Source organism: Pseudopodoces humilis, chromosome 21, assembly GCF_049639895.1.
Source record: "Pseudopodoces humilis isolate 2021_Gansu_Grassland_sample_001 chromosome 21, ASM4963989v1, whole genome shotgun sequence".
NCBI classification, from domain to species: Eukaryota; Metazoa; Chordata; class Aves; order Passeriformes; family Paridae; genus Pseudopodoces; species Pseudopodoces humilis.
In genome coordinates this window covers 8,221,446-8,234,216 of record NC_142220.1, presented here as the reverse complement: position 1 = coordinate 8,234,216, position 12,771 = coordinate 8,221,446, and the positions used below count along the sequence as shown (strand labels likewise).

General features: G+C 44.8%; 1 protein-coding gene across 3 annotated transcripts in view; it reads left to right on the top strand.

Moving 5' to 3' along the window:
* LOC148182708 (uncharacterized) overlaps positions 1-10,712 on the top strand; it is a 36,095-nt gene extending 25,383 nt beyond the window's left edge. For 2 of the 3 annotated variants that reach the window (XR_015774324.1, XR_015774323.1), the window contains 3 exons: positions 218-303; positions 817-957; positions 10,691-10,712. The gene's annotated coding sequence lies outside the window, so the exon portion shown is untranslated. The remainder of the gene's footprint in view (positions 1-217; positions 304-816; positions 958-10,690) is intronic. The other variant, XR_015774325.1, reaches the window with a different exon arrangement.
* The last annotated feature ends 2,059 nt before the right edge of the window (positions 10,713-12,771 follow it).

Genomic DNA, 12,771 nt, shown 5'->3' with positions numbered 1-12,771 from the left:
TCAATTATGTTTATGTGTGCTTATGGATGGAAAATTAAACACAGTGCCTCTTGGTTAACCCTGTTCTGTTCCATCCATAATCCTTTAAAAACTCAGAGCTGTTTGGATTCGGTGCCTGCTGCCTCACCTGTTTCATCCATGTTCCCTCATGCTCTTCAGAGCAGAAAAAGGAACCAAGATAAAACTCCAGGCCCATTTATACTTGTGTTTATTTCAGAGGCAAAGAACATCTTGACTTGGCACTTGTGGAGGGCAAAGCAGCTCTGCTGGGCTGGATCCCAACATCCTCTCTAAGGATGACTTGTTAGTAGCTGGTATTCCCTTGGGATGGACCTGCTGAGCAGGAAAGTGCTGGAGATTCCTGAGCTGGAGTTCACATCAGAACCAAAGTGCTGAAGAGCCCTTGTTGCTGCACCTTCCTCCCATGCATCTGTCTAATCCCAAATGTACTGAGAATTTCTGGGCTGGCACCTGGTCCCGCAGCAAAGGGCCCTTCTCTCAATTGTTTTAAGCACAGAGCACAGTGATGGCTTTTGTGAACCCCACTTTCTTGTTCTGCAAGGACAGGGGAGGTGACATTCTTCATTTTTCAGGGTCATTTACATCTTCATGGCCATCTCTTGAACATTTGTTGTCTCCTGTGCCCCTGCCCCTGCAGCCCATATTGCCTCATTGCCCATTTCCTGCATTCATGTGTTTTTCAGATCTAGTTTATATTATTGGAGTAGGAGCTAATGGGATGTAGATATGCTGTGGGTTTATTTCTGATCTGTGTTTCCTTCCTAATACTTTCTTTCTGTTTCACTTTGACCAAAGAGGAAATTGCCTCAAGCTGTACCAGGGGATGTTTACTTTGGACATCTGGAAGAAATTAATCACTGAAAGAATTGTCAGGCTTTGGGAAGTGGTGGAGTCCCATCTCTGGAGGTGTCCAAGGAATTCAGTGCTCTGGACAAGGTGGGCATTGAGCACAGGTTGGACTCGATGATCCAACCGAAATGATTCCGGGATTCCATGATAATTTCAGGTAGTACTGAGCTACTTTTGGCACATGTGCCATCATCCTGATAATGGTGACTTGAAGAGTTGATTGTGAGTTCACTGCTGTGGTGGTCAGACACTGAGCTGATTGACCACTCTTCCTCAATTCAGTTCCCTTAAGGCAAAACTCCCTTCCTGCTTATGCCTTCACATCTGGATAATGAATTTACTGTCATGCTAATGGAAGGAAATGGAAAGAAAAACCCCAGTAAAGACTTCCCCAAATGTCAGTCAATGCAAAAGCAGCACAAGACTGCTGCATTTCTATGTCTGTTTCTAAAGGGTAATGAAAATGTAAAAGGCTTCATTTGTCCCCCAATTTAGTTTGTACAGTCCCTGCTGGATAAGCAGTCTTGGGGAATAATGAAGCTGTGAGTTGCCAGGGTTGTACTGCCTGAAGTCATGTTTTTCTCTGAAACAGATCTTTTCTGTGTTGCACAACTGACAGGGCTTCAACTGCAAAATGTTAGCAGTAATGAGGAATATCTGTGGAACATCAATAAATGAGTATTCTGCAGGACTGGTCAGTAGCCTGCCAGCATCTGGCTGTGCCTCATGGAATTAAAACACCTCTAGAGAATACTGAAACCAGTGTTGGAGTCAGTATTATCTGGTGTGAGTCATCAGAGAGCACCAGTTACATCAAATGGAGCTGGAAAATTTAATGGAACTGTGCCCCAGGCCTTGACTCTTAGTCAGACTTTGGTATGAAAAAGTCAGTTGAGAACAACTAGAATTTGTCTGGATAAATAGCTTCAAGTCATCTTTGTGCTGGGTGGGAAGGAGAAGCTATGCTCAGATAAGGAACCCCTTGGTTGCAAACCAAAAAAACCCACTGATGTTTCAGAAATGGTGTTGCCATCTGCAAGATCCTTTGTAGCTTTGGCTTCTGAGCTGATGCTGGGAAGTCTGTACTGCTGGGACTGGGACTGAATGTCAGGGACAACAGGATTAAAACTCTCTATGGGGTCTTCAGCTGGTTTTCCTGGTTTGCTGTTTGAGCAGCACTCCCTCCCCTCAGCGAGCAATCTGCTCCCTAGATTTTACCAGATGTGTCTGGGAAAGATGTCTCCCACCGTGTTTGTTGCCTTTTGGATGTTGTTATTCTCTGGGCAACACCTGGATTTAAATTCCTCAGAAGGTGTATGAGCTGCCCTGAGACACCAAGGAACGTGTCAGGCAGGTCAGTGTCTTTTGTGTTTTCATTTGTGCTCTTTGCTTTAGGGCAATAGCACAACTGTTTGTGTCTGCATAAGTAGACATACTCTGCAATTCCTTTGGTTCCATTTTGAGACAGGAATGCCCAAATCCATAGAATCTGCATCCTATAGATGGAGACATGAATGTGAACAAGTTGGTTTCTAGAAAGAAGGTGACTGAGGAGGCAGGGAAATGCCTGTCAGGCACGCTGACCTAGGAGCAAGTTGGAGCACTTATTAACTATCCTGGTGGCAGCTTTCCCTCTGAATCCAGAGGTGGTGTAAAGAAAACCTGAGGAGAACTGAGTGTGATATAAAACTGATATAGCAGAGAAAACTGATTTAGCAGAGGATAAATTGGAACACAGGAAGGGCAGGATGCTCCAGATCACACTGAGTGACCACCTGGGCACTGGGATGTGCCATTGGGTGATCCTGGTTTTTAGGCTTGCAGACCTTTTGGGTGTTGGACACTCTAAAAATGAACACACAACCATAAGCAAATATACAAATTTTCCAGGCTGCTGAGCCTTCACTGTCTAAAAAACGGTCCCAAGGGAAGTTGTAGCTGATTCTTACCAGTGTTTGGACTGGTGGAAGGAAATAAGATTGAAATATGTGGCCTGGGCTGGTGTTCCCAAGTCTGGAGCGCAGCAGAGCTGTTGCTGCCATTCCTCTTTTGAGCCGTGTTCTTTGTCTGAAGAAAGACAGACGGGGAAAGCTTGAAAGCTTAAAACTGATTTTGCCCTTCTTGAGCATTTCCTCTTGCAAAAGGAAGATCCCATCCTGCTGCTGCAGGCAGCACAGCATTTGCTTGGCCTCTGGGATGTGCAGAAAAGCAGCGATCTTTAGCTGGCAGAAGGGGAATGAAACCTTTTGTGCTGGGGTTGAAAGGATTGCAGCACTATTTTCTCATACCTGTGAAACTTTTGGTGAGATCCAGACTCCCACAGAAACCAGGTGATGGGGTTCTAAAAACGAAATCTGAAGTTGGGGTATCAGTCATTCGGAGCTGCCCCATCCTGTCTCATATTGTAGAGGCTCTGTTTTGGGAACTGAAATGATTTGCTCATTGCCCTTTCTCCCACAAACAGCTGCTTGTGACTCACTTCAAGCTGGAAGTGCTTTCAATTATGGTCCGAAATGTGCCACCCCAGCTTTCCCAGAGATTGAAAAATTACCTCTAGGCTATTTTCGTGTGAGACATCACCACATTAGCAGTTTTTATGAGCTGGGGCAGGTCATGGCAGCAATATACATGTATTTGGATAATTTCTGCATTACTTGGCTGGAGTTCAGCTTTGTTGTTGCAGAAGGTATCAGATCCTGGGACAGTGGTAAAGCAAAGAGACTTTGCTTTAAAAGCAAAACTTTGATTTAAAACTTTGTTTTTAAAAAAAACACATGCTCTGCACTAAACCTTGTCTAAGTAGTTCAGAATACAACAAATAGATGAAAGAGGATGAGGCTGGTTGCAAATATTCCTCAGTAGTGACTTTTCCAAGGACTACTCAAATTAGGCTCTAACAACAGGCTCTAACAAAAAGTAGAGAGATTAAATTTTCCTCTTCTCAGAGCGAGCAGGTTGGTGGAAGTAGGAACAAAGCTGGGTTTGGAAATAAAATCACAGAACTGAGTGGGCAATGTGTGTTGGAAAGGGGTTATTCAGGATGGCCAAGACACAGCTCCTGGTGCTGGGCACGAGGAGGGAGCTGTGTCATCACAATCGATGTGGTGGCAATGACTCGGGCTGTAAATCAACCTTGCAAAAATGAACTCCAAGATAAACTTGTGCTTATGTTGAAACAGAAAGCAAACACTGAGAAGAAAAACAGCTGGACTTGTTGAAGAGGAAGGGAAAATTAATTGTTTTTTCTGGAGCTCCTTGGCCCTGAGGGAATCAGAGGAGCCATGGGATTGTGCTGGAGCCCTGTGGTGTTTGGTACCTGGTTAGCAGAGCTCGGTGCCATTTCTGGCGTGGTGTCAGTTCTGGCTCTGGCCTTGGACTGTGAGCTGGGATTTCCACCTCTAGGGCAAGGTGCAGTGTGTGAGCTCAGGCCATGAGCCCGTGGGTAGGCTGCCTCTCTGTCTGTGTGTCTGTCCGTGAGTCCGTCTGACTGCACTGCAGGATGGCTGCTCTGGGCCCCAGTGCACAAACCCTTGTTTATAAACAGATTTATTAGGCCCTCTCTATACACCCCTGTGTCTAAGGACAGCAGGGCCAGGGAAATATCAAATTTCTTTACATGATTTTGAACGAAGCTGTGTGTGTCCTTTTCCAGGCTGCTCAGAGGACACACTTTTTAAAGTCTTAAGATGATTAGTTAATGCAAGACAAGGCATGTCGTGCTGTTATAAAGAAGTCAGAGTGCTGGCAGTCAAAAAACTTAATACAACACCAGTTTTTCAGCTGAGGAGGTGTTTTACAGCCCACTGTATATCTCAATATGCCACTGGGGCTATAAGATGTTAAACCATGGCTTTTTAGAGGTGAGGGGAAAGGGCAGGAAAATGATCCATTAAAACTTATAAATTTATGCCACCACTGAAGAACATTTTTAGGGCCAGACATTTGTGTGTCAGTCAGAAACCCTGGGTACCAGGTCTGCCACAAAGTGGGGGTCCCTGGCAGGAGAGGGCTGGGGAAGGATGCAGTGTGCTCTGCCTATCCATGGGATGCTGCTGGCTGCCCTAAAAATTTATAATTATCCAGCAGCCATTTGCAGAAGGCAGTTTCCTCCACCTGCCTTTGGGTCCTGCTCAGCTGATTTTTGATCTGGAGGGAGAGGGGATGGGGTAGGAAATCGAAAAGCCTGAACCAAAACCTCGAGGATTGTTGGAAAGAAGGCAGCACCTGGAGTAAAGCTCAGGGTAGGTGGGGGTGAGTAGATGTAAGAATGCACTAGGGAGTGATGTTAATTCAACTCTGAGTGTGATTATTACCTGGGGTCTGAACCACTCTGTTTTTGATGCCCTGAGCCTGGCACATGAGTGTAATGGCAGCCAAATGTCCTGGTGCTGCCTGGAGCATCTAAGAGAGAAGCTGCAGCCCTGAACTCTGCAGCCAAATTGCTGATCTGGTGATATGGAAACCTCAGGGAACTGCATCTGGGAAAACCACACCTGACAACAGCTTCTTTGTGTAGAGCAGCTGTCTGGTGGCACACAGATATTAGACTGGTGAATTATCAGATCAGTTGAACTATAAAAATTACTTTTGTGATACTGCCAATCATTTCCATAAAAATGTATTGCCCTCATTATATTTCAGCCATAAATTACTCCATGTGCTCTTTTAATCACGCACCAGATTAGCAAACATGAAAGTGGAGGTTCTGCAGATGGGTGAGATTTGGAAACCAAACACTTTACACAAAACTTGTATGCTTTGTCTCATGGGCTCAGACACCTGGGATTTCAGGAAAATGAAATTTCCTTATGTCCTCTTTAGGTGTTGAGAAACAAAGATTTGTTAAGGTGACTGCAGTTTTTTTCCCCCGGGATTAATCAAACAAAATGTGGGCCCCATCCTGGATTTAATTTGCAGCCTTCTTTTTGTGATCCTTCTTTTCTTTTATTGAAGGAACAGTTGTAACAGCCAGTTTTGATATTATGCAGGAAGTAAACAACTTAACTCTGATAAGTTGTTTCAGTTTCCTTTCATAGAAGGCTTTGAATCTTGTTTTAGACTGTGATGGAACTGCTTTGTCCAAAATATTGTTGAATCACAGAATGATCTGATTTGGAAGGGACCCAAAAGGATCATCAAGTGCAGCTTGAAAGTAAATGGCCCATTTGGGACCAAACCCAAAACCTTGGCATTATTAGCACCTGCTCTGACAACTCAGTTGATCTCAGATCATATCTCTGCAAAACCAGAGGGATTTTGGGTCTCTGCTTCTGTGTATTCTGATCTCTGGGATGCTGTTGGGTCCTAACTCTGCCAGAGCAGCCAAACCCAGCTCCCTTGGGCATGCAAGTGGCTGCACAAATGCTTGGAAAAGGGTGCTGCTTCTCCTGAAAAGACATCATAGCATTTTGAGGCCAGAGTATCACAACAGCGGATTCGATTCTGGTTTGGCACTCTGGGAAGAGAGTGTTCTAGGAAATGGTCTGCCTTTTAGAGGAAGCTCTTGCTTTTGCAGAGGCTTTGGAGCATTGCCACAGACACTGGAGCTGCCAATGTGTATTTCTTGCAAGACAATGCTTGGTTGCATTCCACACAGTGATTTTCCAAACTCTGGTATTGGCAACAATACAAAACCAAGACGCAGCTATGAAAGAGAGGTGTTTTATTCACACTTGCTATTCAGGGTGATTTAGCCAATATCTGCACCTCCAAACAGGTCAACAGTGAAATGGAGCACAAGCACAAATAGTGCATGATCTTGTCTTGTAGGGAGAGCATTTCTTGGCAGGTTTCAAAATAACTCTTGCATCACTTAAATAAATTTAAAAAAACATAAGAGAAGCTGCCTAATACTTGGGAAGGTGACTGGATCATCCTGCAGTGAATGAATGGGGGAGTTTTGGGTGGCTACACATCTGCTGGGCCTGGCACAAGCTCCTGGGGGAGCTCTGTGTGCCACAGCACAAGCCTGGTGGGCAGCTCCTGGCTTGGGCCTTGGTGCCTTGTGATGTTCAAGATCACCTTAATTTGTTCCATCCATCCATCCATCCATCCATCATCCATCCATCCATCCATCATCCATCATCCATCATCCATCCATCATCCATCCATCATCCATCCATCATCCATCATCCATCCATCATCCATCATCCATCCATCCATCCATCATCCATCCATCATCCATCCATCATCCATCATCCATCCATCATCCATCCATCCATCCATCCATCCATCCATCCATCCATCCATCCATCCATCCATCATCCATCCATCATCCATCATCCATCAATCCATCCATCATCCATCCATCCATCCATCATCCATCCATCCATCATCCATCATCCATCCATCATCCATCCATCATCCATCCATCCATCCATCATCCATCCATCCATCCATCCATCCATCCATCCATCCATCCATCCATCCATCCATCCATCCATCATCCATCATCCATCCATCCATCCATCCATCCATCCATCCATCCATCCATCCATCCATCCATCATCCATCCATCCATCCATCATCCCTCCATCATCCATCCATCCATCCACCATCCATCCCTCATCCACCCATCATCCATCCATCCATCATCCATCCATCCATCCATCCAGCATCCATCCATCCATCCATCCATCCATCCATCCATCATCCATCCATCCATTCATCATCCATCCATCATCCATCATCCATCCATCCCTCCATCATCCATCCATCCATCCATCCATCCATCATCCATCCACCATCCCATCCATCCATCCATCCATCCATCCATCATCCATCCATCCATCATCCATCCCATCCGTCCATCCATCCATCCATCCATCCATCCATCCATCATCCATCCATCCATCATCCATCCATCCATCCATCCATCCGTCCTTCCATCCATCCATCCATCCATCCATCCATCCATCATCCATCCATCCATCCATCCATCCATCCATCATCCATCCATCCATCCATCCATCCATCCATCCATCCATCCCATCCATCCATCCATCCATCCCATCCATCATCCATCCATCCATCCATCCATCATCCATCATCCATCCATCCATCCATCCATCCATCCATCATCCATCATCCATCCATCCATCCATCCATCCATCCATCCATCATCCATCCATCCATCCATCCATCCATCCATCCATCCATCATCCATCATCCATCCATCCATCCATCCATCCATCCATCATCCATCCATCATCCATCCATCCATCATCCATCATCCATCCAATTGTGCTGGCAGACAGTTTTGCTGGAGCAAGCGTTATAGTATCAAGATGATGATGACTCATGCAGCACTCTGAGGATTTCTGGAGCAGGGTACAGCACATGGGGGATATCAGATCATTTCCATGTTCATCAGAAGAAAAGCTGGTGAAATGTCTGTGCCCTGGCAATGGGGTCCAGCCCAGCACAGCTGCCCTGCGTGGCCCTGCAGCCCTGGGAGCTAACGAGGCTGAGGATTCCAGACCTAAAGGGAGCCCACAAGGGAGATGGAGAGGGACCTTTTACAAGCATATGCAGTGACAGGGCAAGGGGGAATGGCTCCAGACTCATGGAAGAGCTTTAGATGAGAGATTAGGAGGAAGTTGTTTTGCTCTGAGGGTGGTGAGTCCCTGGTACAGGTTTCCCTGAGAATCTGTGTCTGCCCCATCCCTGGAAGTGTCCAAGGCCAGGCTGGATGGGATTCTGGACAACCTGGTCTAGTCCCTAGGGGGTGGGACTAGATCTTTAGGTACACCTCTAAGCTCCCTTCCAACCCAAGCCACTCTGTGATTCTATGATTTACATTGTGCCCAGAGCATGAAGGGATCCCTGAGCTGTGCTACCCCATGGGACACTGAAGAGCAGCTCCTGTAGCAAAGGAGGCTCTCACCCCTGTGGCTGCATCTCCCTTACTGACCATGGCCTTGAAGTCAAAGAAGTTTGGTCAAATGCTGGACTTCATAATTTTGGAGGGCTTTTCCAACCTTAGTGATTCTATGATTCTAAGCAAAAGATCAAAATTGTCTGCAGTCCATCTATCCTTGGGTTAAGGAGTTCATCTCTTCTCATTCCTGCTCTTGGTCGCTCTCCTGCCTCCAGGACAGCTCCTGGAAGTAGAGACCTAGCACAAGCTTTTTCTGCCCACAACATCTCGGGTAGCTGCTGATTCCTTCTGCAGTAATTCACTGGTGCCAAGATAAAAGAGATGTGTTTTTTCACAGCAGCCTCTCTTCTCACTCTTCTGAGCAAAGCTGAATGTGCATGCTCAAATTTGTAGGGTAAGTTTTTAACGGAAGCCAGAAAGCAGCTTTGGTTTTTCTTGTGGCACCTGAGTTATCCTTTTTATGTCCCAGCCATAATCTCATGCTTTATTTTCTTAATGTATCAGGATAGCAGGGGAATTCCTCACTGACATGAAAGGGGAGGCTCTGTAGATAAGTGAGATTTGGAAGCCAACAGTTATAAATCACACTGAGACCAACAGTCTAAAGGGACAAAGGCCCTTAATGATGAGACCTGTGCTGCCTTATCACTTTAATTTCCCCAGAACAGGAAGTAAGATAGATGAGACATTACAGTTGCTTGAAACAAAAAGTAATAGAAGCCCAAAACACTTCTTGTAATCATGCATATAGCTAAGAAAAATGGATGTTCTTCTATGTTCATAGTATTTGACTTTCAAATCTTCTGGTTCATTTATCATGTGGAGTTTCTGGGTAAAATTCTGGTTAAAGTCAACATTGGCATTCTGAGCTGATAATTCTGAATTCAGCTAGAAGGGATTTTGTGCTGTCAGGATGGATCAAAATATAATATTCCTTAGCCATAGGAGAAAGTTCATGTTGGAGGTTCTCTCTCTTGAAAGTCGGAAGCCTTGTTCAGGAGTAGAGTTTCTGGGATTATTGCAATATAAATACAATTTAATTAGTGAGAAGGAGAAACTCCTTACTGAAGACATGAATTATTAATTATTTTTTTCCAATTTATCACACAGTTTCTAGTCAAAGGCTGCAGTGCAAATTCTGTACAAACTAGAACTTCTCCAAAAAGTTTTTTTGGTACAGAAGATCTTTGCCTGTTCCTGGTAATTGTAAATTAGTCAGCATATGTTACCCTGAATTTCTGCCCTATGCTTGCAGAAAGCAGATGTTTGAAAAATTGGTATCACTAAGAGAGAACATTGAAATGGAAAAATCACATTATGGCAGGGCCAGGGGAACTCAATGCTGTCTCTTTGAGGAAGAGGTGAATCTGAAACAACTCTTGTGTGTTTTGGTGTTACCAAATCCTGTTCTTGGAGACTAACCCTTTCTGTGGAAAATGAATCAAGGAAAATGAATATTTGGAGTCACATTCCCAGAATATCGATATCTTTAGTGCTGCCCTAGCTTGCACAAGAACAGCTGCTATTTAGGTTGGCTGGGTTTGAGTGAAGGGCTCTGTTATAAATAAAATAAGAATTTTGACAACTAGGTCCCTTGGGTTAATGACAGTTTAATAAAAAATGAATACAATTTAGTGAATTGAATAGTAATTTGGTATAAAAGAATACAATTTAGTAAAAGAATACAATTTAATAAAAAAAATACAATTTATATATGTAATTTGCCAGTAATTAAGGATGATTAAAGCATAAGCAAAACTGACTGGGGTATGGGGAGGGCTTCCCACCCTGCCTCACATACAAAACAAAGCACTTCAAACTAAACTTATATACTGTATGCTTATACATATTCATTAATGTTTCTTGTAAGTTTCCTCCTATTTCTGATTTTTCTGACTTTGTGTCACTTTTCTTCACGGCACTTGCCTCACTTGTTGTTAGGGGATCTCCAGTCTTCTTTTCGTGGTCTTTTGGTGAAGGTTTCTTCTCTTCCTCGTTGTCCTCTGGATAACCTCACAGGTTTGTGTGTGCGTACTAAGTGTTGTGTTGTCTAAGTCCACTAACTAGTCTGATATTTAATGATTTTTAGGCCCAATGCTTAAAGTTGTTCTAATTTTGTCCATCTCAAGGCCGTTTTCATCTTGGGACATCACTAATCTTCCAAACTACATCCTGTACGTCAATTTTAACATGTAACATCTGTAAAGTGGTACATCTGCCTTGTAACACTGATTCTTTTGATTGCTTCTAATATTAACTTTAATAACAGTCACAATTTAGTTAGCACGAATCAATTCCATTTATTACAGTTCAGTCCTGTTAGCAATTCCTCAAACCAAGTAATCTTCTGGGATCCCCAAAAGTGCATTTTTTCTGCTACATTCTGTAAGTGCAGCTGGTTTCCTTGTGCTAATTGCCATCACTGTCCCAGCCTGTTGAGGCAGTCGTGGCTGAGCAGCTCAGCCCAGCCCATGGCACAGGTGAGGCTCTGCTGCCAGGGGGTGTTGTGGGGTGTGAATTCCGTGTCAGGTGGCACTGGGGAGTGCTGGGGACTGGCACACACCTTTGTTTGGAGCATAACCCCGCTGTGAAGTCATTGCCACACAGACTGTGCCGACACCCAGGGCGGGGGACACAAGGGAAAACCCAACCTGGGGCTTGGGCTGACTGCAGGAGTCTACATCACCTTGTGCTTCATTCCTGGAAATGATTACCCACCTCATGCCTTACTGCTGTCAACGTTCAACTCCTCTAGAGATGTAGAAACCTTATTTTCATGCTGGAGGTGATCCCTCACCTTCAGGACCACCTTCCTGCCTGAAGGAAGGGCACAGGATAAGGGAAACAAAGGGGTTTTGTTGTTGGCTTGTTTGGTTTTGGCTGTGTTTGTTGTTGTGGTGGTTCAGGTTTCTTTTTGAGGAAAAGTCTCCAATTTACTGTCCTGAGCCTGAAATATGAGAGTGAAATGGTAGACAAATGTCCCAGTTTTGGAGCATTTTTCTAACACACAGCTGCTGCCCTGAGCTGGGGCCACCCTCATTCCCTGGAGGGGCACAGGGTGTGCAGCACAGGGATTAAATTGAAGGCTGATCAGTTCTGTATGATGTCTGCTGAATAAACTGAGTTTCCCTAAGGGTCAGCCTCCACATCTTCCACTGCAAGGGCACAGGTGCTGCAGTGCTCAGCATAAACCAACCATGTGAATCCTTCCAGAATACTCTTTTTTTTTTTTTTTCCCAGAGCAAAATTTGCAAGCAGAAACTCCTTGTTTGGACAATCTGGGCTGTGGATTGTGTGATAAAAATAGAGAGGAAAAGGGTGAACTGCAGACTGGGAGAAAGCATGGCTATTCTAAAATCCAGCTACAGTTTATGGCAGCCCAGGGCTGGGACTGCTGCTTGTGACTGGCTGGGGGACAGCTTGCACAGGGTGACAAAAAAAATAGATTATTCTGTGTGTCAAAGGCAGGGGGGGCCAAGTCAAGGTAAAAAAATCTTATGGCTCTGTGGAGAGCTCTGGAGTTGCAGGGAAGAGGGGAAAGGAGAGGGTCAGGCACTCTCAGGTCACTTCACTGCTGTAATTTTTTGCTGCATTTGCTGAGAGTTAAAACCTGCTTTGATAGTTCGATTTGCCTCCTTGCCACCCCATAAAAAACCCACCCAAAAAAAGAGAGAAGAAAGCAGCAGATCTTACCCTCATTCTGTGCCCTGTGCTTACTGGCCCTGAATTTAAAGCAGACCCTGGGAGCCCTTGCATGGCCAGGCTGGGGAGCAGATCTCAAATCCAGTCACTTCACATCGCTGCTGCAGAGCCTGGGGGGACAGGGAGACTGCCCAGGTACTTCTGAACAGCTCCTGGCAAGTTTTTGGGCATGCCATTGTTTTTTATCATGTTTTCCAACTGCAGTTCCTGCAGTTACAGCAGCACAGAATTGTGTTCTGTGACTGCTGATCCAGAAATGAAAGTGAAAATGCAGCTGCTTATGGGACTCATTTAAAATGGGAGGGGCCAGTCAAAAAAGA